This window comes from Mytilus californianus, unplaced genomic scaffold (genome assembly GCF_021869535.1).
Source record: "Mytilus californianus isolate M0D057914Y unplaced genomic scaffold, xbMytCali1.0.p SCAF_4, whole genome shotgun sequence".
Taxonomy (NCBI): Eukaryota; Metazoa; Mollusca; class Bivalvia; order Mytilida; family Mytilidae; genus Mytilus; species Mytilus californianus.
Window position 1 is genome coordinate 94,281,990 of NW_026262690.1, and position 21,994 is coordinate 94,303,983.

At 31.8% G+C, this 21,994-nt stretch overlaps 1 protein-coding gene across 1 annotated transcript in view; it reads right to left on the minus strand.

Moving 5' to 3' along the window:
* LOC127698854 (aftiphilin-like) overlaps positions 1–21,994 on the minus strand; it is a 538,231-nt gene that overhangs the window by 392,464 nt on the left and 123,773 nt on the right. The gene's annotated exons all lie outside the window — the stretch shown is intronic.

The window sequence follows — 21,994 nt, forward strand, 5'->3', positions numbered from 1 at the left end:
CTATACCCTCAAAATCCCCCCCAAAAAAATTAATATCCAACAAATGATGAATCCACAATAACTTGTCTTTTGTGAAATGGAGAATTTGGTATTGATTTCAGTTCTTTGATAGTTTCTGTATAATTTATTCACATATTGTTTTAGTTTTCTGGATGATTTAGATCTTGTCATAGTGTCTAGACAACTGAAAATTGTTGAAGAGTATGTTGCCCTTGATTAAGTCTTTTGGTTTGCCGACTCATTGAGGTACACCCCATGAGGGCCCATATCATCCTCAGCCCTCTCTTTATAGTACTCTGGTCTTCAGTGTGGAAGGTAATGGGTTTGATCTCCATCCAGTCAAACCAGACTGAAAAATTGGTTTTTGGAATTACCTTGTGAATTTTAAAATATGTTTTAAATCTAGCTAAACTTTTGGTCCAGTAAAGTGCATTTCAACTTCATACTATATTAACCTTTTCTTTTCTTTAATATGTATTTAACTATTGTCCCTGCTATTCATCCAATATATTGTATCCATTCTATCATTTGTCGGTCTCCATTTTTTTCAATGAAATTGCATGAATTAATTTTTACTAATGGCCCAAAGGGCCAAAATCAGCTTTCTCATAATTTGACGTCTGTCGTCCGACGTTAACTCTGACAAAAATCTTCTCCTTTGAAACTACAGTTCCAAATTTAAACAAAAATGGCCACAATAATGTCCGATGAATCCACCTGCCATCCAACATGGCTAAAATGCAAGTTTTATATATTATCTTAAAAGTATCCTATAAATAGAGAAAATCTGACAGGCAGAAATGTTAAGAAAGATGAGATCTACCTATTGTTCATGTAAATCAAAACTGTCAAGACAACTTCTTTTGGAAATATTGCCTTTTAATGACAAATTTTTTCATTTTTTTTCCTTTGCCTATTATCTTGAAAGTTATAAAAGATAGAAACTTTACTAGCAAAAATGCTCAACAAATAAGTCCACATGGTCCAAATTGTCAGATGACTCCATATTGGAGTTTGCCCTTTAATGACAATAATTATCAATTTTTTGCATTTCTGAATAATTTAAAAATAATTATAGGTAGATAGAAACTTAAATAAGACAAGAGTGCACACGCTGAAATATCTCGCCTACTATACTGACCATTGATTTTATGTTGATAGTCCTAAATATAAAGTTTTACTACAAGTATCACACTAACATTTATGATCCAAGAAAGTAAGGTCAAGGTCAGATAAACCAAGCCAGAAATAAATGTACACCTTTAATACAATCATTCCATACACCGAATATAGATGACATAGTATAAAGAAACAGACAAAACCATGGGAAATTTTATATTGACCAATGAACCATCAAAATGAGGTCAAGGTCAGATGAACCCTGCCAGACAGACATGTACAACTTAAAATCATTCCATGCATCAAATATAGTTGACCCATTGCTAAATTTGCTTATAGTATCTAAAAAATTCGTAAGGGTTGCACGGAACCCAATGTCTCGCCTACTTTTGCTGTTAGTTGCAGGCTCAACAAAAATGGGGAAAAAATTATTTAAAATATTCCTATAGATACTATGTAAGAAGCTTCTATCCAAGTTTGATAAAAATCCAGGATGGTTTATGAATCTAATAAATGTTTTAAAAACTTTAGCTGCAGACTGTATGTAATGTTAACTGGAAGAAAAACTAAGTCCATTTATAAGTAATATACAGAAAAACAGGAAATAAATTTTTACGAAATTTCCTTCTAGATACTAGCTTTTGATCATAAACAAGCTTCTGTCCAAGTTTGGTACAAGTCCAGGATAGTTTAAAGAAAGTTTTTAAAATTTTTAAAACTTTAACCACAGAGTGAATGTAATGTTGTCTGGCAGAAAAAACTAAGTCCATTTATAAGTAAAATACGGATAAACAGGATTTTTTTTTACAAAATTTACTTCTAGATACTATCTTATGATCATAAACAAGCTTCTGTCCAAGTTTGGTACAAATCCAGGATAGTTTAAGAAAGTTATTAAATTTTCAAAAACTTTAACCACAGAGTGAATATTTGTGGACGCCGCCGCCAACGACGACGGAATATAGGATCGCTATGTCTCACTTTTGCGACAAAAGTCGCAGGCTCGACAAAAACAAAGTTAGCCAGCAAAACTGAACATTGACCAATGAGCCATGAAAATGAGATGAAGGTCAGATGATACCTGCCAGACAGACATATACACCTTACAATTATTCCATTAACCCCGCCACATTCTGTATCTACCTGTCTCAAGTCAGAAGCCTGTAATTCAGTGGTTGTTTTTTCTTGCTGTGTATCATATTTGTTTTTCTTTGTTCTGTACACAAATGAGGTCATTAGTTTGCTTGTTTGAATTGTTTCACATTTGTCATTTTGAGGACTTTTATAGCTTGCTATGCAGTATGGGTTTTGCTCATTGTTGAAGGCCGTATAGTGACCCATAGTTAGTAACTTCTACGTCATCTTATTTTTATTATGTGTATGAATTTATAGCTTAGGTAAAGCAGCATCACTGGAAAAATAAAATATCAAGCTATGCACTCTGTTTTATTGTTTAATACTTAAACTTTTCACACAAGGATATCTCTTGCCTTCTTATGGCAAAGCTGAAAAAAGCAATCGTATGTACATGGTGTTTACACTTGTCAAGTATATCAAAAACTTGCCTTATATCAAAATCCTTTCACCAGTACTTCATCTTGATCCAACCATCAGACTGACTTTAAAAATATCATTTCAGTCAAAATTTCCAAAGTCAAATGCCAAAGACTAAAGGGCACAAGACTGAAGATTTAAAGATTAAATTCTTGCATGGAAACAAGATGATAGTAATTTTAAAACCATAGACTTTCTTAAGTGGTGCATGTTAATCTAATCACAAACTTCAATTGTTCACACAAATAATACAATGATCGCCTTAATTCTGGAAAAAATGGCCTTTTATTAAAGGCATGTCAAAAAAACAACAATTTGCAAAAACAACAAAAATTTACTTCATACACTGGAAAATAGCCTTTTCTTAAAGGCATCACAAAAACACTGGAAAAAATCACAAAAAATTGCAAATATAACAAAAGTATCCTTCATATACTTGAACAAAAGCTGTTTGTTCCAGGCATGGTATAAAAATTAAAAATAATAAAACTTTCACAAAAATTAGCAATTACAAAAACATCATTACACTGGAACAATAGATATAGACTTTTATTGCAGGCATGACATTTTAATCCAATAACAAATTTACAAAATACAACAAAAATATACATCATACATGTATAATTGAGAAAAAAAAACTTTTGAACTGCAGGCATAGCGAATACAACAAAGTATATTTATATTTTAAACATACATTCGATCTATAAAAAAATACATGCAATCTCATAGGTATACATTGTACATCTGCATGTACCTTTCCATTTTAATATACATGTATACGTCATTCATAAATATGATTTTCACCAATAAAATTTGTTTGAAATGTAAATTAATCTTTTTTCAAGTTAAAGCTTCCACCCACTGTAAACAGCTCTTCAGATATATCCATATAAAATAAAATAATAGATGTGTTGTTATCGCCAATGATACATTTTTGTTCACCTGCGACTAGTCTAAATATAGCAATTCTTAATTCTACCATAATGGCATTATCAATATTCAGGTTCCAACTGTGGTTGTTTTGTTTAAACATTAAGAAAATCTTCAAAACTTCATCCATTTTATGAAGCTTGGACAAAGGATTCTTCAGGATCGAAAGACAGAAACAAATACAAAGTTTTAAAAATATTTTTTTCATTTTTTAAATGTACTATTTTTGTTTTGTACATAGTCTATAAGGTTTAAGATTTCTAGACATTAATAACTTTACCAAACCTTCTTTGAATATTATTAAGCTTGGACAGAAGCTTCTTAAAGATCAAGAGCAAAATTTGATTTTATTTCTCATTTTTATGGATAAATGGACTTTTTAGTAGTTTCCATCTATTATCGATAGTTTTTTCCAAATCTTCATACAATCTATGAAAATTAGATAGAATCTTTTTTATGTTTAAGGGATAATACCTGCAGCAAAATTTTTAAAATATATTTATTTCTTTGCTTTTTTCAGTGCTCTTTTTATATAGATGGAAGTAAGACTCTTCCCAGCAAATCTTTACATTCAGTCTTAGAATATTATGAAGTTTGGAAAGCTTCTTTGTTATAAAGAAATAGCAACTGAAGGAAAAAATAGATCCCCACCCCCATTTTTTACTGATATAAACAGACTTATGTAATCTGTTATAGGCAGTGTAAATTTGACCTTTGACCTACTAACCAGGGTCTTGTTCTTTTCAAGGGTCATTTTCCATCCCAGTGTCCAAAATGGGTGATAGTTTATTTGATGTTGAGAATGATTTTGTGCTATCACAATTCGACTTGCACAAATTCCTTGAAGATGAAGAGAAAATCTTCTGTATTGTTAGATTTAGACAAATCAGAAGATTTCGGTTTAACTACTAAGCAAACCTAAGAGAGGTTGTAGATGGAAATATTTTATGGTTACAGTTACTATTGCAGTTGGTAAATTAGTAGCCACTGTATTCAATTTCAGCATTTTGGAATATAATTAGGTTTTTTTATGAATGTGATTTTTAAGAACACATTTCATATATATCATATTTATAAAAATTTGTAAGGGTTCCACGGAACCCAGTGTCTCGCCTACTTTTTCTGTTAATCGCAGGCTCAACAAAAATGAGGAAGTAAATCAATAAAAATATTCCTCTTGATCAAGGATTTGTATAGGGTCTCACTATACAAATCCTTGTCTTGATACTATCTTTCGATTGTAAGAAGCTTCTGTCCAAGTTTGGTAAAAATCCAGGATAGTTTATGAATCTAGTAAATGTTTAAAAACTTTAACTGTAGACTGAATGTAATGTTAACTGGAAAAAAACAAAATTTCCTTCTAGATACTTGCATTTGATCATAAACAAGCTTCTGTCCAAGTTTGGAACAAATCCAAAATAGTATAAGAAAGTTATTAAAATTTTAAAAACTTTAACCACAGAGTGAATATGCTGTTTCCTGGCAGAAAATCTAAGTCCATTTATAAGTAAAATACGGAAAAAATGGATTTATTTTTTTACAAAATTTCCTTCTAGATACTAGCTTTTGATCATAAACAAGCTGTTGTCCAAGTTTGGTACAAATCCAAAATAGTATAAGAAAGTTATTAAAATTTTAAAAACTTTAACCACAGAGTGAATGTAATATTTCCCGGCAGTAAAACTAAGTCCATTTATAAGTAAAATACGGAAAAAATGGAATTTTATTTTTACAAAATTTACTTCTGGATTCTATCTGGATAAAATGCCTATGAACTCAATGAAAGCACGGGTGACTCTATTCATAAAAAGTGTCTGTGTAACACCCGTTAATGTAATGTTTTTTTTTAGCTCTACTGCTCGAAAAGTCGTACAAAGTTGTTAAGAAATCGATATAAAACAACAGAAAAAAATCTAGTGGTAAAAAACCAAGTTAAGTTTTTCATTCTGTCATTAAGCTATGGAAATAAGGTGGTCAAGGACAACCCAGTGGCGGATCAGATGGGGTTGGAACCCCACTTTTTTTTACGATCAATGCTTTTGAATGGGGACATATGGTTGGAACACCCCTTTATCCTGGGTTGGACCCCCTTCTAAAATGGCTGGATCCGCCTCTGCAACTGATTGAAACTTCAGACCATAAGAAATGATTCTTCCTTATGAAATATGAAGATTATACAAAAAGCTAATGCTGCTGCATGATCCCTATGTTTTACTTGCTACAACATTTGTCAAAGGTGATTTAAAAACCAATTCCATGTTTTCTCAGTCAATTTTGTGTTACAACATAGCACATTTTTCTTACATCCTGTTGCCATTCTTTCTCATTTCCCTTTTTATTTTTAATTGATATTAATTTGAAATTCAAAAAAAATAAAATACAGTTACTGTCTTTTGATGTAGTAAATATATGTTTTCAAGAGTCAACTTAATCTTTATCATGTATATAATTTTATCGCAACAATAGATACTATTTTTTATTCCATATTCAAACTAAATATATATATATACCCAAAATGTAAGGTACATCAAAAAGTAGAAAGAAATTATGTTAAGTTCTGCAATTACAATTTGTCAACCTTTTCTTTGGGTTGCACATGATGTCAAGCACTGTGAAAATAAAGGTAATGTAAAAAACATTCTTTTTGAAAATACTTTTCGAAATTCATTGCAAATTTGTACTGGCTGCATTCTCCATCTTGGAGTTTCCTCCAACTCCATTTATCTTTTCACTTGGTTTATTACAAACAAAAATTACTTCCAATTTGCCAACTAAAATCCTGTGAGAAAAAACGACCGACATATCTTCTTGGTCCACTACCTTGTAAGCGATATGCTAATCTCCATAGGTTTACCATCCCAAGGTCATCATGATTAAGGTAATCTTTCAGGATGAAGTTTCTTGTAGTTTTACCATCAACGTTCATCTCGTTTGTCCAATCTGGTATATCAGTCAAAGACAATTTAATATTCCAATCACTTTTTACTGTACTGGTTTTTCCTTCACTTAACATTCTTTTCCAATAATATGTAGATGGCTGGATGATAAACTGTTGGTCCTTGTGTCTCTTATTTTCTAAATCCATCAATTCAAAGTCACTACTGTAATCCTTATAGCCGCAAAATTCACAAATTGGATTTGCTATTCCATATGTACATTTATCACACTTTGGGCAATGCCAAGTTCTCCAAGGTTCACAACTCTTGCACACATCACAGTGCCATGTACAGTTATCTTGTTCCGGTTCAAATCTACAAAAGGAATAAAATATTTCTCTCCATCCCTGATCCTTTTCAGCTGTTAAGTATTCAGCTACAGTTATATCTTCAAAATCGTATTTGTCTGGATACTTCAAATCCAAGTTCTCCATTTTATGAGCGTAATCTCCTGCACGTAATCTTTTGGTCAAGTGATGTTCACGTTCATGAACATCTATACAAACATGGTTTAGGTAATCTTTCAAACAAACATCAAGTTCCAGTTCATCCAGGCCATTGTACACTTTTCCTCTGGGTATCTTTGCTTGAATGACTTTCATCTTCTTCTTCATTTCATCAAATTTTTTCTTTGTTATTATGTTGTGCTTTTTCAAAACATTTAGTATTTTATTCCTACGTATAAAATCTACCTCAATGTTTGTGTCTTCGGTCTGCTTTTTAGCATTTGGAAATGAATAGTCTTTCCCAGTTTGATTGTCACGGATATCCTTCATGAGCTCAGACATGCTATTTTTCTTTGGATTCATACAAATCTTCTGATCAAGTCTACATGCCTTTATCTGTGCCAAGATATCCGACATTTCTGAGAAGTCTCCTCCAAACGCTAACAAATACTCCCTTGAACAATCAGTAAAGGATTGTCCTTCAAATGGCAAAAATGGCTGTCTTTCTGTCCATTTGTTCCTATCCTTGGTATTGACATGAATGAACCTCTGATAAAACTTGGCTGGAGGAACCAGTTTTGAAAATATCAGAACCTCATTTGTATTTTGTTTGACAACAAACAATTCTTCCAAATTTTCAAGCTGAATATCCATCCTTAGCTGTCTGCAGCATTCAAATTTTTCTACTTCTTTAGCAATTGCTTTACAAACTTCTGGGGAGGAAATTCCTTTAAATATTTCATCTCTTATTTCATCAGGGTACGATGGTTCATAGTCATACATTAAAAAGGACAATGTTTTATTGATAGGATTTACTCTTAGCTGAATCTGACCACACCAAGATGGCAATATATCTGTTTTACCATCAGACAGTAGATGTAGTATACTGTGAGGAAAACTATTGTCAAGAATAGTGTTAACAATCTCCTCCTCATTTTGATCACTGAAAGCATCTTCATCATCCAAATCATCCATATCTGATTCATCATAATCATGATTATCCTGATCATTAGTTTCAAAATCTGAATCTTGATCATCGGTATATTTTCTTTTCTTTGGTGATTTTTCTTTCTTATGCTCACTACAGAAGCCAGATTTCAATTCAGTAGTGGTATCTTTTTTGTTTGTGCTAAGTTTTCTTTTCTTTGTTACTTTAATTGTTTCTTCAACAGTTCCCTGTTCAGTCTGCACCACCGGTGGTTTATCTTTTTCATTGAGAGATTCCATTTTCAGTTTTTTCCTTATCTTCTCTATTAATTTGTTGGCTTGTTGTTTTGAGAATTCAGATGGGAATTCTGACAAATTTATTGCAGGAAATTCAACTGATCCATCTTGGCACTTTTTATGAAGCTCTTTCATGTTTTGAACAGCTCCTTTGAAACTGTTTTCTATATCATCTGGTCTTGGAAGTGAAAAACAGTTGTGTCAAAGATTGGTCCAAAGTCACAGGCATTCATGATTTTCTTAATGAATTCATACTTTTCATAAAGTGATCCAGGCAAAAGGTCAAAAATGTCCATGTAAGCTCTATAACCATAGGGTCCTTTTTTAGTGTTTGAATATACTCGCCAGAATAACATGTCTAATTTAATCTATATATATATGTATATATTTATTCAAGATAAAAAGGCATGAATTTGACAGATACAAAATATTACAAAGACACAGATATAGCACTAGACATAGTTTATAGACACTAAAATGATATACATGTTTACTAAAACATTTAAATTAAGAAATAAAAAATAAAATTATGAAAATTTTCATGATATTACAATAATATGATTGGACTAGATTAAAAATGAGTGAAATTTAACTTGACTAGATTTTACACTGTAGCCTAATATCTTAGGATGACCCACAAAAGTTAGTAAAACTTACTTCCAGTGGGGTCCTTTTATAACGAGACTTCCAGTTTACACCAAGGGTTGACACATTGAACATACAAGCACAAATCATTTAGAATTTATCACAGATAAATGGCCAAAGCCCCAGTATAATTAATAAAAAACAAATTCACTATTAAACATGGATTTAAATTTATCCATCAAAAATTTTTTCACCTGCACTTTAAAATTATATTTTTTAGAGCAACTTTTAATCATGTCTGGTAACGAATTCCAGTCTTTTATTCCATTATAAAAGAAAGTGGTTGATTCACACCCTAATCTGATTTGCGGATTCTTCCCCCTCTTTTTCTCTTGATGACAAATCATCCTGCTCCATGCTCTGATCAGTAAGCCACCCGCTACTGTTATCAAAATCTGTTTCAGAATTTTCGGAATCTTGGATGCTATCTTCTACTTCAGATGAATCCAAAGATGTTTCTGAAACTTCACTGGCCATGGTGTTCAACTCTGAAAAAGGATTAATCGTTTATACATGTTTGTATTTATTAACCAGTGGAAAGCAGGCATTTGTGTGGTCTTAACCTAACTACCACTTTATGCTCAGTCTAAAAAAACTTTACGAAAATTACTCATAAAATTTAACTGTTCATATCCCGATAATATGCTTTGAATTGGTTGTATAGGCTAGTTATACAAGATGAAACGATTTTCAAGTACAAACAGTATTTATTCATGTCATTTGTTCTACACAGGGCCGTTTAGTACATATAGTTATTTGCCACGGTGTTATCAGAATAGATTTTATAATAGATTGTATCATGAATATGGTGCTGCAATTTTAGGTAAATAGTGATCTTTTAAAATACTGCAGAGAACACTGATTTTCATGTAAAACTTTAAACATGTTAAATAAGTGTAAACTTTATGTATGTATTGATTTAATTATAAGTATTCAAAATATTATAAAGCAGAAAAAACATTAACCATAGTATTCTATTATATAAAGATTCTCCTCCTGGTGCTAGTGAGTTACAAGAGGGTCTTTTTTTTTTGGGGGGGGGGTCTAATCCCGGATCCTGCTTATTGTTTTATCAGATTCCTGTATCCCGCTTATCATTGCAATAATAAAGCTTGCAATTTCACGTGTCCCACCCGACTTCATTTTCCATTTTCACACACAATAATTTGACTTTCACGTGTTATGCTTACGAAAATTTGGCCAATCCTGTGTCATGCCCAATGAGACCCACTTACAATATTTCTCCACTCACAATTATGTTAAATTTGATTTTATGTAAATCAAATATATGGAAATACTTTCCTGGCAGAATGCTGTAACTCCATCATTCATTTTATTAGTATTGGGGTCAATTTTGATCCCTTGTGAACCTAGTGCCTTAGACTAGAGAAACTTTTGTCACTCACCTAGCAATTGTTGGCAATCGTAATTTGAAGTACACATAAGGGAAATCAAAGCCATTTTTTTCATTTCTCCTAGGATCCCATTATTTATTTCATGTATAAATCAGGACAAAATCTTCTTTGTCCTCCCTCCTGCTCCCCTTCCCTAAACAAATGACCCTTCACATGTCAGTTGTATCTCAATTCGCCTGTTTTCAATTTTCCTGTTAAAATTCTCTATACATTGTCTAAGAATGCAGCACTAGGGTAATCAACTACAAGCTATTCATAATTTTTGATGACTGGGATTGCATTATCTCCCTTTGAACATATATTTGAACAAGATGAAGCTGATTTTTTGTCGAGCCTTCGACTTTAGTCGAAAAAGCGAGACATAGCGATCCTACATTCCGTCGGCGTCGTCGTCGTCGTCGTCGTCGTTGTCGTCGGCGGCGTCCACAATTATTCACTCTGTGGTTAAAGTTTTTGAAATTTTAATAACTTTCTTAAACTATCCTGGATTTCTACCAAACTTGGACAGAAGCTTGTTTATGATCATAAGATAGTATCCAGAAGTAAATTTTGTAAAAATAAAATTCCATTTTTTCCATATTTTACTTATAAATGGACTTAGTTTTTCTGCCGGGAAATATTACATTCACTCTGTGGTTAAAGTTTTTAAAATTTTAATAACTTTCTTAAACTATCCTGGGTTTGTACCAAACTTGGACAGAAGCTTGTTTATGATCATAAGATAGTATCCAGAAGTAAATTTTGTAAAAAAATAAATCCATTTTTTCCTTATTTTACTTTTGAATGGACTTAAGATTTTCTGCCAGGAAACAACACATTCACTCTGTGGTTAAAGTTTTTAAAATTTTAATAACGTTCTTAAACTATCCTGGATTTGTACCAAACTTGGACAGAAGCTTGTTTATGATCAAAAGCTAGTATCTAGAAGGAAATTTTGTAAAAAAATAAATCCATTTTTTCCGTATTTTACTTTTAAATGGACTTAGATTTTCTGCCAGGAAACAACACATTCACTCTGTGGTTAAAGTTTTTAAAATTTTAATAACTTTCTTATACTATTTTGGATTTGTACTATTTTTATTGATTTACTTCCTCATTTTTGTTGAGCCTGCGATTAACAGAAAAAGTAGGCGAGACACTGGGTTCCGCGGAACCCTTACGAATTTTTATTTACATGCCCTTTATATAATGACATTTACAAATCATCTTGACAACATTTGTAATAAGTTTCATTACTTGAAACAATTTCAAATAGATAACCTATTGATCTGGACAATGTCTAATGTGGACATACAATTGATATCTGAATTCTCTTATTTTGTGGTGGTCTAGCCTTTACAGTAAGCACTTGGCGGCAAAAGGGGAATAATTAGATTTTGTTACCAGTGACAGGCAAATTCTGTATAGTCATGCTTTCTCAGCACTAATTGGTTTAACAATGTCTTAGAGTACGGACGAACATACAGTTGTGACAAGGACTAATTATGAAATGGCAAAAGTAATGTTTCAATTCAATGAAAATGTATTTGCACTTATCAATTTTAAAGTTAAGTTTAGCCTTTATAATTCATCCTTCAAGTTGGTATGCATTTACCACAGGCGTTAAAAAAAAATGTTTGTGCTTTCTAGTGTGACAGTTTTATTCTTTAAAACCAATGTTTTTCCTACATGCATGTCCATAATGAATATCAAGAGTTGCCTCCTGTACAACATGGATTTGACTATTTCAGGACGAAAAGAGAATTTTGAGTAAATTTCAGTTGTCTCCCAATAAGAACAGTTTGCACAGTGGTCAACACTTTTGTAAGCTATATTTCTATAAGATATTAAATAGTTCAACAACAGAAAATCAAGTAAAATGGAACTTCCTCCTAGAAATATTCATCTTTGTGCAAATCTTTTGTGGACTAGCTGCAGCTCATACACATCATAACTATTAACAGTCACTGTTTTATGAACAAACATGTGACAAGGACTAATTATAAAATTCGTAAGGGTTCTGCGGAACCCAGTGTCTCGTCTACTTTTGCTGTTAGTCGCAGGCTCAACAAAAATGGGGAAATAATTATTAAAAATTTTCCTCTAGATACTATCTTTTGATAGTAGGAAGCTTCTGTTCAAGTTTGGTAAGAATCTAGGATGGTTTATGAATCGAATAAATGTTTTAAAAACTTTAACTGCAGACTGTATGTAATGTTAACTGGAAGAAAAACTAAGTCCATTTATAAGTTATATACGGAAAAACAGGAAATTTTTTTTTACAAAATTTCCTTCTAGATTCTAGCTTTTGATCATAAACAAGCTTCTGTCCAGGTTTGGTACAAATCCAGGATAGTTTAAGAAAGTTATTAAAATTTTGAAAACTTTAACAACAGAGTGAATGTAATGTTAAACTGGCAGAAAACCTAAGTCCATTTATAAGTAAAATACGGATAAACAGGATTTTTTTTAACAAAATTTACTTTTGAATACTATCTTATGATCATAAACAAGCTTCTGTCCAAGAAGTATGGTACAGATGCAGGATAGTTTAAGAAAGTTATTAAAATTTTAAAAACTTTAACCACAGAGTGAATGTAATGTTACCTGGCAGAAAAACTAAGTCCATTTATGAGTAAAATACGGATAACAGGATTTTTTTTTTACACAATTTACTTCTGGGCTCTATCTTATGATCATAAACAAGCTTCTGTCCAAGGTTGGTAGAAATCCAGGATAGTTTAAGAAAGTTATTCAAATTTGAAAAACTTTTAACCACAGAGTAAATAGTTGTGGACGCCGCCAAAGATGCCGGACAACGACGACGACAGAATGTAGGATCGCTATGTCTCGCTTTTGCGACAAAAGTCGCAGGCTCGACAAAAAATGGCAAAAGTAATGTTTAAAGTCAATGAAAGATCACTCCCTCCTCGCCCATGACGAGACAGACATTTTTTAACAATAACTGTTTCGTATACATATATATATATATGTAAATAAATCATAATTATATGGTATCCTCTTAAGGTTCATGTGGACCCTTTAGCTAAAATGGCTGTGTTTTCAACGAAAACCTGTTGAAAACACAGCCACAGTCACAAGTGCAGGTGTCTGTGATTTGAAACCCGAGACAAAAGGATGTAAACAACTATATAGCTAACACTAACAGTAAGCATGTTTGTTCATAAAACAGTGACTAGCAATAGTTATGATGTTTATGAGCTTGTAGGATATCACACCAGTTACTTCTTTCTCGTGAGTTTCAATTTGTCAACTTACATTGGTAGCAATCAATCTGACAAGAATTAGAGAGTTAGCGAAGAGAAATTTCCCGCCATCTGTCAATATTACTCTAAGAATGGAATCGTATCGGAAATAGTCAATAATAAAATCCGGTTTTTAGACAAAGAATTGTGACTGGTATCTAGGGCTTATCGCTATTTAAAAGTACATTGGCGTAGCTTACGTTGCCTCGGTAAAAAATAATTTAAAAAAAAATTAAAAACTGTTTTTTTTTCTTCACAAAATGCAGCAGACTTGAGACTACTTATAAGTAGTCTCAGAGCAGACTCGCTTTTAAACCAACTTGTATATCGTGAGAATAATTCCTAGTATATGAGGGTCTGGGTGAGGTTTACATAATACAGAAACATGCCCTGAAATTATTTTAAACTCAAAATAATAGAGATTTAAAATGGTGCTTAAATATAAAAGAAAGGATATCAATTTATGGACAAAAAGGAGTAAAATAAATATTTGAAGTCCCCCATTCAAACCCTCATATTTAACCGGTAACGTCTAAAATTCAATGAATATTTGCAACTGGAGTTAAAACAGCAATTAATCAGATATAATCAAGACCTATACAAGAACTACAAAGATTTTTTTTTCTGATACGAGACAGGACTTTGGAACTCACTGTCATATAAAGCCATATGACTTTAAAATCAGACCTTTATAACTTTGCTCCGTAAGATTTGATTGTCACGCTACGTTAACTGATTTCTATATCTAGCTTGTGTCTTTGCAGTGCTTGTCAATACGAACCGTTGCTTTCTCGTGACTGAATCTATACCCGGCACCATTTTTTGCAATATTTTTTTTGCAGCCTGCCGCTTTTTTAGGCTACATGTTTTGCTGAATGTGAAAAATGGAGGTGTGGTATGAATGACAATGAGGCAAACCAAAGGACACGGCCTTCAACATGTACCATATACCCTATACCATATGTTAGCCATAAGAGGCTCAGGATCACAAAATAAGAAACAATACAACAAAAAGGATTTAAGATAACAACATTTAACTTAAACAATTATGACCAACGACAACCCAAAACAATCACAGGGTTGGAACATGCACATTTACATTTTGGCGTGGTTAACACGTTTTTAATCACTCAATCCTCACCTACCAGTGATGAAACAGAACAACATTAGAACCATCTTCAAAATTTAGTGGGAAAAGTTTTGCCTCCTCAGTCAGCACAAAACAGCACTAAAAAATTCAGAATCACCCTAAGGAAACCCGGGTTGCAATTTTTTTTGGGACTTGAAGTAGAAGTGACATATTTTAGTGCTAGGCGCTGTTATTGTTTATGGTGATAAATTCCCAATTCTGCTGACAATTAACGTCAAATAATCCAAAACTAAAAAGTTGACCAAATTTCGATATGTTGATTACTGCTGTAACCTAGGCTTGACAAACCGTACTCCATAATCAACAGGGGCCTTTTAATTTTCACCTCAAGTCATCATAATCATCTAAAGATTGTAAAGCGTAACGCTACCGTTAAGTTAACTACAAGTTGAACAACCGGCCCCTGAAGGCTTAAAAGATATTGTCTGGAATCAATTTGAAAAAAATATAGTATCTATTGACATGTATCATGACGTTGACTTTTGACCTTGTGACCCATGATCCAACAGACATTATAAAAAATAAAAAGTAAAACAACAAAAGTAAAGTAAGGAACCTAAAATTTGCAAAAATTAAACTATCAACTGCTGCCGTATTCTTGACCTTTGATATAGCGGCAAAAAATCAATGGGTGTTTTTTCACCTAAAGCACATTATTAAAAAAAGATTGGTAACAGCCTGATTCATGACTGAAGCTCATTTTCCCAAAGTTAAAAAAAAAAAAACTGTACTTAGATCTTGACTGAACTGTGGGAAGAGTTATTTTCCTTCAACTGGATTAGGCTACGTTTGGTGAAGGCTGGACATGATGGTTCAAAAGATATCATTCTGTAATTAAAATTTCATCATAATTTAATTCTATCAATAGATAGTTGAAATTGACCTTTGGTATTATTATTATAGTTACTATAATAAGTCTGGTAATGTTAGGTAAATGGTTTTTTGGAAGCAAATATACTTCATAATTTCAAATTCTATATAAAACAAGAAGATACGATATGATTGCCAATCAAACAACTATCACCAGAGTCCAAATGACGTGGATTTAAGCAATTAACGGTCACAGTATTGCCTTCAACAATGAACAAAACCCATACCATTGATGTCAATCAATAGCGGATGCGAAAACACCAAAACATACATGTATGGAGCATTATCAAGCTGGTTGTTTATGGCTTAAAATCTGTCCAGAATCAGAAAATGTTTTACATTTTGACGGCATTAATCATGTTACAAGCAGAGTTTAGACTGTTGTTGCAGCTCAGCTTAAGAGGGGAAACACAGTTAAAGTACAGATCCAATATCACTCACTAATGCTAGTGCTTTGTGCTTATACATGCTGTGAAGTCTCAATGATTCCGTTTGCTCAACCTGATGTTTTGTATATCGTTTTTTTTCGGTCGTTAGAGGTTTTGAAAACGCATATTATTGCTAATTATATATGGTGATGACTCGGTGAAATATTTACTTATCTATTTACATTACCATGTTAATTCTTCATAACGGATGGATGGATGCAAATCAAAATAAGGTCTCTTTGACTTTCTCACTTCAGCGAATTTGGTTAACAGTTTAATAAATCTGAATAACAATGACAATTTAAATTTATCATATAGTAAGGTAGTATTCAATTCTAAATTTATTGTAGTCAAATCATCATCAAAACAGGCATCATACACATACATTTTATTCAACTTTCACAATTTGTTATGGTTACATGAAGGATATATAAACAGATTATTGTTTCGCCTGCGACGAAAAGACATAGGAATTACTATCCGGCGGTGGAAACTATTTGTAAAAGCTCGGCTTTATATTTCAGAGGGCTTAATTCGGAGCGTCTTTTTACCACAGAACACCACAGAATACCACAGAACACCACAGGATACCACAGAACACTCAAAATATACTACAAAACTATACACATTACATTATTTCTTTAATTCGGGTTACACGGTCACCAATGACATGACGATTGACTGGATGAGATAAAAATGATCATATAACTTTTTTGTTATTTGGCATATTTTTTTACATTTGAAGACCTTTGAGACACTAAACTAATGCATTGTAATCATGAAAATCTAAAATAAACATTTAAAAAAATGGTTTTGAGCAAACAAAATTTACCGCACTATTCTAGTTGCCACCTGATAATATTAGGTAATTAAATTTATTTGATGTCTCAGGTGTGAAAACTTAAATGACATGTTATTTGGTTTGATTGGTGATTACGACAAGTGTCAAAATTGGTTAATCTAATTAAATTTTGGTACTTTAATTGTGTCGGTGAACTTACTAAGGTCAACATTAATTTTGGACTCAAACATATAGAATCTATATGTAAATGCTATATATACATGTAGGACTCAAATCTATGGCAGATTCCTAATCTATGGCAAATGTGACGTAACAAACGTCAAACAAATCAAATCTATGGCAGATTTTTGTTTTCTCCAAATCTATGGCAGATCTTTAAATTACGTCACAATAGAATAACGCAATATTACATCGTCGCCACCGCAAACGTTGGCGGAACTCATAGACTTGAACACCTTTCCAGATGAAGGTATTTCCCTCGACAACAATTTGCGGATGGTTTAAAGGAAGATATGACTTATTATCCGGAAGAGGGACAAAATGTGCTGTACCGGCCGAAACCCGCGATGAACAAGGGCACCACTTTTTTCAGTACCGGATATTTTAGAAAAGGAGTTATAGTAAATATTTTACTGTCTACAGCTGGCAAAGTTTATAAAGTGAAAGATAAAATTATCGGATACCAATTTGATTTAAATCGTCTTCAAATAAAAATTATATTAACGATAAAGTAAATATTATTTGAAAACTCAAACTGTTCATTTTTATTTATCATTTTTGTTTTATAAAAAAAACTATCCCCTTTTTTGTTTATAAGGGACTTACTAGTTGGTTTAATGAATGGGTTAAATAGGTAACATTCACAGATTAAAAAATGTTTATTTTTACGGTGCACATCATTTCAATCTTGAAGTCTGTATTAAGGTATATGATTTCATCATTTACGAATTTGATTGGTTGCCAACATGATTTGGTTGACCATTATGAAATTTCACAAATATTTATATACATGCTCCCGTCCTACATGCCCACTTGTTTAAGACAAGTCATTGGTCGTATATGTACTGCATTGTTTTCCATTTGCAAAAAAATTGCCATAGATTTGAAAAGAACAAAAAAACCGCCATAGATTAGGAAATTACAAAACTTGCCATAGATTAGGATTGTAAAACAATCTGCCATAGATTTGGGGTGGCATGACGTCACCTTTACCATAGATTAGGAATCTGCCATGGATTTGGAACCCACCATAGATTTGAGTCCTACATACATGTACCAGTTTTTTCGATATAAAGTTTCTGTTTAACGATTTCTAAATGCATACAAAATTTGGTAAAAATCCGAAATATTGTCAAATGATTGGAGAAGATACACACACAACATAAGAATCCAAAAACAGTCATCGAACTTGAACTTTTTGACAATTAAAAAGACACACTTATAATATGTTATTAGTCAACTCAAATATTACTGTCCTACAACAACTTCAGATATCTTTTTGAAAGTATTTGGTAGCCCTTAACACAGGATTGTTTTATATATAACTCTAATGGAGAAAACTTTGATGTACAAACATTAGCCAAGTTTAAATAATTGTTTGAAACAACTCTTGATATCAGCTTAACTAATTACTTTAATCGCTTTAATAAAGTTTAATTATTTGTTGACAACAAATTTAATTAAATGTCACATTAACCATTTTGTTTATTTATTGTAACAACTCTTAACATAAAATTAATAAAAAAGTGACAAAAAAACTGATTAACAAAATAAATTTAACATATAATTACGTAACGCATCTAAAAAATTTCAAAAATGATTTTAAATTACAAAAAAGATTAAATTGTATTTAAAATATAAATGCCACATCTATAAATAATATTTGTATATTATGGTTTTAATAGCTAGGGGTTTTTGGTATGATCCCAATTTATATTGGCCATTCAGTTGGGAATATAACACATAGCGGAGGGTGATAGAGCAGATTCGTACCACATGAAACATTGTTAACCAATGATTTTCTTGGTTGTCTTTTACTCAGATACTATAAGCAATAGGTCAACTATATTTGGTGCATGAAAAGATTGCATAGTGTACATCAGGGTTCATCTGACCGTGACGTTATTTGTCAATGTTCAGTTTTCTTAATTAGGTATCTTTCTCATATACTATATGTAATAGGTAGACTATACTTGGTGTATGGTAAAGTGCAACGTGTACATGTCTTTCTGGCAGGGTTCATCTAACCTTGACCTCATTTATATGAATCATTGACAATGTTAAGTTTATGTCATACTTGTAGTAAACATTTCATTATGTTCAAAATCAAACTTTCAAGTAAAGATGGCAAGACATTTCAGTATGTGCACTATTGTTAGCAGAATTGCAGGTGAACTAATTATTCATGGATTACTTTTGTTTGTTTATCTGCTGTGTCAAACGTATTTAAAGCATTATATTTTTCAAATGTCCTAATTTTGTTTTAACAATTACTCACCTCCATTATGTGTTTTATCTACATTTTAATATGAAGCAGCAACCTCAGACATGTATTTTCATTGACCTAATCGTCCACCACTAGACTCTGCATTATACAATTTTTCAACAGGTTACCTATTCTGCATTAGGACATCCTGGTATTCGGTCAAGTCAGAGAAACTTGAAGAAGTAAAATCAAGCTTACAATTGGTACAATTTTGGGGGAAAATGCCCCGTTTCATGTTTTCTATACATGACAAAATCATCGGAAAACAGTAAACTTTCCCCCCAAAATTGCACCTATAATTTTACCTCTTTTGGCTGCTCTGCCTTGACCGAGTTCCAGGATGTCCTACCACAGAGAAGGTAACCTGTCGAAAAATTATATAATCTGGAGTCAAAAGTCGGTAATATGAAAATCGTCTATTACTCATATGGTGAAGAATTGCAAATTAAATCTCATGCTGTCATATATATCAGGCCAAACAAATCAAATTTTGCATTAAATTTTATTTTAAACAGAAAAATGACTAAAAAGAAAACCTGTATGTACAATTTAAGTGGTAAATGAAACTAAATTTTCTGTGTAAATAAACTAGCTCATGTCAAACATAAAGCTTAAAAGGTTAAATTGCTTTGGTAGAAACCAAAACACTTTTTATATATCTTCTGTAGAATATCCATTTTTAAGGACATTGTTAGCCAATCCAAGCTACATTTTAGTGTAAACTTTTAAAAATATTATTGACAATTGTTGGTTTAGTCCTCTAAGAAATAACATAGTGCTATGACTGAAACCATTATGCAAAATTATATTGTTGAACCTTTTGCAAAATTCTGTTTGAAGATTCCTTGTAAAAATCATAAATTTTAGAGGAGGCATAACCGACTAATTACTGTATTGAAATTCTGAAAAATTCTTTTTAGCTACCAAATTGATACAAAAATATCTAACATTTCAGACTAGTGTTAAAAGTTAGAACCATCTTTAACTTTATCTGTGAATTTTCAATTGATTGAAGTCAATGTTCAAGTATTTCAAAATGATAAACCTATTCTTTCTAAAGAAATGTTAAAAACTACATACATGTACAAACTTTACTATCAGAACTCAGTCAAGCCCAAACATGTACACTTTAGCATAACTGAAGCACTGACTACATGTATGCTCATTACTGAAATCTTCATACATTTCTTAAACATTATTTAGGTAACGACCATATATGGAAACTTTTCTTACAGAAAATTAAAGTACTCTTTCTGACCACAGGCACTTGTCTCAGAAAAAAAATATTAAGGTATATAGGAAAAAAAAATTCTGAGACAAGTGCCTGTGTTTCTGACACTGTACTCTGATTCACAATTTCCTAACAAATTTCAAAATAAAATTTCAAACTAAAAGTACAATGATATTCCTTTTCCAAAGTAAAACAAACATAAATGATCATAAATGTGAAAAAAACATTTTTTTACACTAATACAATATTTGTTTAATTTGATACACATATATTTCAAACTTAAACCAAACACTATTTATACACACTTAAAATACTTTTACTTAACATGCATAAAAAGCACTTCTGTGTTTAATATCATAAGCTGTGTACTTCTTGTAGATGACCCACATCCTTTGAACAGAACTCCAGTTTAAACAGAAACAAAACAATTTGAATGTTTGCATGTACAACGTAAATTCACACTACTTGTATCAATATTAACATTTTTAAAACAAAATGCTAGCACTAATTGTACTCTGATGTAAACCACAAATATCCAAAGCATTATATGTATAAAGATACACACACTTTTCAAAATTGTTTGCTGATACACCCATTGTATTTTGACTCCAGCCCTACATGTATAAATGTGCTGTTATTCATATCTATACACCTATCAAACATAACTTGTGTACATCTTGTAAGTTGAAGTATTTTTAACACAAATATAACATTTTAAACACTGCAATGTCCCACATTTTTGTATCATGATATAATAATTCTAAAAAAAATTTGTACTACTTATACGACGAAAAATGTAATTTTAGCACTATAAGTATTCTTAATTTCTGATACCCATTTAAATAGGCTAGCAGAAGCATTAATTGTATGCTGATCCACATATTTACAGCACAACTGCAGTTTGAACTAAAGCAGTTAAACCAAATCTGACATGGGATAAAATTGACTAGAAGGTTGCAGTCTATCTAATAAACAGCTGCGCCATGAGCGCATGATACGTCTGTCGTCTTGTGTGTGAATTTTTATGCAATAAGCATAAATTGTTTCTGACATACGGCGTGACATGCGAAAACCCCCCTTTTTTTTTGCAAAAAACTCATGATCTCTAAAATAAAATTTTGAATCAAAACCAAAAAGTATACAGATCTTTAGATTAATATAACTAAGAAGTGTGTAAAATTTTAAGCAATAATCATATATCGTTTTTGAGATACGGCGTGACATGTGAAAAACCCCTCCCCCTTTTTTTACAAAATACTCAATAACTCAAAAATAAAATTTTGAATCATCACCAAAAAGTATACAGATCTTAAGGTTAATATAACTAAGAAGTGTGTAAAGTTTTAAGCAACAATCATAAACTGTTTTTGAGATACGGAGCGACATGTGAAAAACCCCTCCCCCTTTTTTTACAAAATACTCAATTACTCAAAAATAAAATTTTGAATCATCACCAAAAGGTATACAGATCTTAAGATTAATATAACTAAGAAGTGTGTAAAGTTTTAAGCAAT